Here is a 5,757-nt window from a genome sequence, read left to right on the forward strand (position 1 = left end):
CATTCTGTGGGTTGTCTCTTCACTTTGTTCATTGTTTCATTTGCTGTGCAGAAGCTTTTTAACTTGATGTGATCCCATTTTTCCCATTTTTGCTTTGGTTGCCTGTGCTTGTGGGGTATTACTCAAGAAATCTTTGCCCAGCCCAATGTGCCGGGGGGTTTCCCCAATGTTTTCTTTTAGTAGTTTCATAGTTTGAGTCTTAGATTTAAGACTTCAATCAATTTTGATTTGATTTTTGTATATGGTGGGAGATGGAGGCCATTTCATTGTTCTGCATATAGATATCCAGTTTCCCAGCACCATTTATTGAAGAGAATGTCCATTACCTAATGTATGTTCTAGGCAACTTTGTTGAAAATGTAGATGTATGGATTTATTTCTGGGTTTTCTTTTCTGTTCCATTGGTCTATGTATCTGTTTTTATGCCAGTACCATGCTGTTTTGGTTACTATAGTGGCTCTGTAGTATAATTTGAAGTCAGATAATGTGATTCCTCCAGTTTTGTTTTTTGCTCAGGATAGCTTTGCCTAACTAACACTTTAATATATACCCATCTAGAGGTTTTCTCTATTCATAAACAAACATAAAATATGTGTGCATATATATATTTAGTCAACATTAAACTAATTAAGTAGTTTTAATATTACTCACTCAAATATTACAACTGTGAGGATAGCCTCCTTTGGAGGTGCCATCAGAAATCTACATTTCAGAACATTTTTGAGGAATACAGGCCATTTAGTTTGCCGAATATCCTTCAGTTTGGTTTTTTTTCTTGTTCTTGGTTTTTTTTTTTGAGACAGAGTCTTGTTCTGTTGCCCAGTGGTGCGATCTCAGCTCACTGCAACCTCCGCCTCCTGGGTTCAAGCAATTCTCATGTTTCAACCTCCCAAGGAGCTGGGACTGCAGGCGCGCGCCACCATGCCCAGCTAATTTTTGTATTTTTAGTAGAGATGGGGTTTCACCATGTTGACCAGGCTGGTCTCGAGCTCCTGACCTCAAGCTCCTGACCTCAAGTGATCCACCCGCCTCAGCCTCCCAAAATGCTGGTATTACAGGTGTGAGCCACTGCACCCACCCTCAATTTGGTTTTGTCTAATATTTCTTCATGATAAGACTCAGGCTTTGCTGCTGCTTTTCTTTTCTTTCTTTCTTTTTTTTTTTTTTTTTTTTTTTCCTTTTTAGTCTCACTCTGTCGCCCAGGCTGGAGTGCAGTGGCATAGACTTGGCTCACTGCAGCCTTCACTGCCTGGGCTCAAGCAATCCTCCTGCTTTGGCCTCCCAAAGTGCTAGGATTACAGATGTGAGACATCCTGCCAGCTGGCTTTGCATTTTTTGGGCAGAAGTGTTATAAAGTATATTTTTGTCCTTCTCAGCACATCATATGAGAAAACACATAGTGTCAATTTGTGTCATTATTTGTGATTTATGATTAAGTTGGAACCTAACAGTTTTCTCTACTGTAGTGTTACCATTTTTTCCTTTGTAACTTTTTTTTTAGACAGGGTCTCGTTCTGCCCAGGCTGGAGTGAAGTGGCACAATCTCAGCTCACTGCAACTTCTGCCTCCCAGGCTCCAATAATCCTCCCACCTCAGCCTCCCAAGTAGCTGGGACTACAGGCACGTGCTACTCAGCTAATTTTTGTATTTTTAATAGAGACAGGGTTTCGCCATGTTGCCTAGGCTGGTCTTGAATTCCTGGACTTCAGTCTTCCAAAGTGCTGGGATTACAGGTGTGAGCCACTGTGCCAGACCTCTCCTTTGTAATTTAAAAGTAATCTGTGAACAAAAAGCAATCTGTGCACATGAAAAGATACTAAGCATCACTACTCATTAGGGAATGCAAACCCAAACCATAATGAGGTACCAATTCACATCCACAAATAGGGCTACAATTTAAAAGACAGACATCAACAAATTGGCAAGGATGTGGGGAAATTGTAACTCCCATCCATTGCTGATGGGATATAAAATGGTGCAGCACCTTCGAAAAACAACTTGGCAGTTCCTCAAAAAGTTAAACATAGGTACCTATGACACAGCAATGCTTCTCCTAGTATACACCCGAAAGAACTGAAAACACATCCCCACAAAAATCAGGCATGTTTATAGCAGTATTACGCATATAGACAAGTGAAAACAAATGTCCATCGATTGATGAATGGATACATAAAATGTCGTATATCCATACAATAGAATATTATTTGGCAATAAAAAGGAATAAAGTGGCCAGGCACAGTGGCTCACACCTGTAATCCCAGCACTTTCAGAGACGGAGGTGGGTGGATTGCTTGAGTCCAGGAGTTCGAGAACAGCCTGGGTAACATGGTGAAACCCCGACTCTACAAAAAAATAAAAATACAAAATACAAAAATTAGGCTGGGTGCAGTGGCAGATGCCTATAATCCCAGCACTCTGAGAGGCTGAGGCGGGCAGATCACTTGAGTCCAGGAGTTCAAGACCAGCCTGAACAACATGGCAAAACCCTGTCTCTACAAAAAACACAAAAATTAGCTTGGCATGGTGGTGCATGCCTGTAGTCCCAGCTACTCAAGAGGCTGAAGCGGAAGAACGGCTTGAGCTCAGGAGGTGAAGGTTGCAGTGAGTGAAGATTGTGCCACTGCACTCCAGCCTGAGTGACAGAGCCAGACCCTGTCTCAAAACAAAAACAAAAACAAAAATTAGCTGGGCACGGTGGTGTGCACTTGTAGTCCCAGGTGCTCAGGAGGCTGAGGCAGGAGGATTGCTTGAGCCCAGGAGGTGGAGGTTGCAGTGAGCTGAGACTGCGCCACTGCACTCCAACCTGGGCGACAGAGTGAAACCTTATCTCCAAAAAGAAAACGGAATGAACTACTAATAAATGCTACAACTTAGAGAACACTGGGGAACATTATGCTAAGTGAAAGAAGCCAGTTACGGAAGACTGTATTATATGATTCCATTTATGTAAAGTGTTCAAAATAGGTACATTTCTAGAAACAGAAAGTAGATTTGTGGTTGCCAGGGCATAGGGGAAGGAAGGGAATAGGGACTAATACTAATGGGAGAGAGAGACAAAAACATTCTAAAATTAGATTGTGGTGATAGCTGCACAGCCCTTTGAATATACTAAGAAAACATTGAATTGCACATTTTAAATGGTAAGTTATACAGTATTTGGATTATATCTCAATAAAGCTGTTTAAACACAAAGAAAGGCCAGGCATGGTGGCTCACACCTGTCATCCCAGCACTTTGGGAGGCCGAGGCAAGTGGATCACCTGAGGTCAGGAGTTTGATACCAGCCTAACCATCATCGTGAAATCTCATCTCTACTAAAAACACAAAAATTAACTGGGCTTGGTGGCGGATGCCTGTAGTCCCAGCTATTCAGGAGGTTGAGATGGGAGAATTGCTTGAACCCAGGAGGTGGAGGTTGCAGTGAGCCGAGGTCGTGCCAGGGCACTCCAGCCTGGGCAACAGAGCGAGACTGAGTCTCAAAAAAACAAAAATAAAAACAAAAAACATGCACACAAAGAAAAAATTCTGTGTGGAGGTAAGTTTAAACTATATCAATATTCCGTTTCCTATCAAACTTGCACCTAGAAGTTTTAACATTCACTGATGATTCTTGACTGAATCATTACTGTATTGCAAAATGGTGATTTTTCTATCATTGCTTCTTCATTTACTAGTTGGCATTTTACTATAAGGAAGAGCCATCAAATATATTTTTAAAAATAAAAAATAGGATTATACTCAACATTAATGCTTCATAATTTGCTAATTTAATATTACTCAGTTCTGTGATTCTGCATGTAAATATTTACCAATGTCATCATTTTTAGTGGCTGCTAAGGTTTTTGTTTTTTGAGATAGGGTCTTGCTCTGTCACCCAGGCTGGAGTGCAATGGCGTGATCTCAGCTCACTGCAACCTCTGCCTCCTGGGTTCAAGCGATTCTCCCGCCTCAGCCTCCTGAGTAGCTGGGATTATGGGCATGTGCCACCAAGCCTGCATAATTTTTGTATTTTTTAGTAGAGACAGGATCTCGCCATGTTGGCCAGGCTGGTCTCAAACTCCTGACCTCAGGTGATCCTCCTGTCTCAGCTTCTGAAAGTGCTGGGATTACAGGCGTGAGCCACTGCGCCCGGTCTCTATGAATCTTACTGGAGGATTATTCCTTTAGGCAAAAATCACACTGATAAGTCTCTTTAAGATAAGGCCTTCTCTATCTTGGGTACCCCGTGAGGCTGTGGAGGAGTAATATCCTTAAGATCCTTAGAAGGTCTTTCTCTTCCTGCCATCTTGGATCCTGTGGAGGCCTGCTGGGAATAGGACTTCTAAAAAGAAATATGTCTGGAAGGCTGTGGTCCAAGGCCATTTTTGCTGACTATAAGCAGAGTCTCTGGAACCAAAGGGAGCACACAGCAGTTCTTCTTAAAATTAAAGGTGGTTTATGCCTGAGATGAAACAGAATTCTATTTGGGCAAGAGATGTGCTTCTGTATACAAAGCAAAGGACACCACAGTGACTCCTGGTGGCAAACCAAACAAAACCAGAGTAATCTGGGGAAAGGTAACTCCGGCCTACAGAAACAGTGGCAAGGTTCATGCCCAATTCCAAAGCAATCTTCCTCCTGAGCCCACTGGACACAGAATCTGAGTGATGCTGTACCCCTCAAGGGTTTAAACTGATGAAAAGTCAATAAATAAAAGTGGATTTGTGGGGGGAAAATATCCTTAGAAGTCCTACTGTTTAACAGAGTAGGTCTGCAACAAATGCCTGTAGGATCCTTAGGACTACTTCTGCCTGTCTGAAGGATTCTGAGGCACCCGCTTAGGTCTTTCTGATGCTTAATGACTCTGCCTTTACAGTCACAGCTTTGGCTTCATGTTTACCCAGAAACTGTGTGTTCCTGACAGTGCTCTGGAGTTGATCTTTGCCCCGAGGCTTTTTTATTACTTTGACAATTCTTGCTTGGCTGGAAAGATTATCCTGGGCTTTTTATATCTCCTCCAAATTCTGCCTAAAAAACAGAATAATCTTTTCTCTCACTATCTGTATCTTAGGATGCAAGGCTCAAAAAAGTCAAACATAACTTTCAACACTCTGCCTGAAAATCCTAGCCAGAGTCATCAGTTAATTAGACCTTTTTTATTTTTCACATTAGTACAGATGAAAGTTTCAGTCAACTGCCCAACACTACATCAGAGTCTCTGTTCCTCCAAATTCCAATAGTGGTTCCCTCAACTTTCCCTCGAGCCTTCGCCCGCAGTCTCCTCAAGGCCCTGCCAGCTTTCCCGCGCAGTCTCACTGAGGCTGTCAGGCGCCTCCCACATATGTTAGGTTCTGCTATGGCAGTGCCTCGCTTCCAGGTACCAAATCCTGTCCCAGGTGTCTGTTGCTGCACAGCAAATGACTTCAAGCTTAGTGGCATAAAACCACAACTATTTTATTATTCTCATGGATTCTGTGGATTAGGAATTTGGATAGGGCATGGAGGAAATGGATTTTCAATGCTCCATGAGGTCTTGGACCTCAACCAGGAAGACTCGGTGCACAGGAGCTGGAACAGCTGAAGTTGGAGAATCCACTTCCAAGATGGTTCTTCCTGCCTATAGCGGCCAGCCTGGCGGGCGTGGCTGGGAGGCTGGCTCAGCTGGGTCTCTTGGCTGGAGCACTACACATGGCCTCTCTGGCATGGCGGCCTCGGGAAATTGGACTTCTTACATGGTGGCTCAGGAGAAAAAGAAGCCAACAGAGGGGTACAGCAGTG

At 43.1% G+C, this 5,757-nt stretch overlaps 1 pseudogene; it reads left to right on the forward strand.

The window, feature by feature from the left end:
- The first annotated feature begins 3,845 nt into the window (after window positions 1–3,845).
- Window positions 3,846–4,670, forward strand: LOC119623899 (large ribosomal subunit protein eL33 pseudogene; annotated as a pseudogene).
- Window positions 4,671–5,757: the final 1,087 nt, after the last annotated feature.

This window comes from Chlorocebus sabaeus, chromosome 11 (genome assembly GCF_047675955.1).
Source record: "Chlorocebus sabaeus isolate Y175 chromosome 11, mChlSab1.0.hap1, whole genome shotgun sequence".
Lineage (NCBI taxonomy): Eukaryota > Metazoa > Chordata > Mammalia > Primates > Cercopithecidae > Chlorocebus > Chlorocebus sabaeus.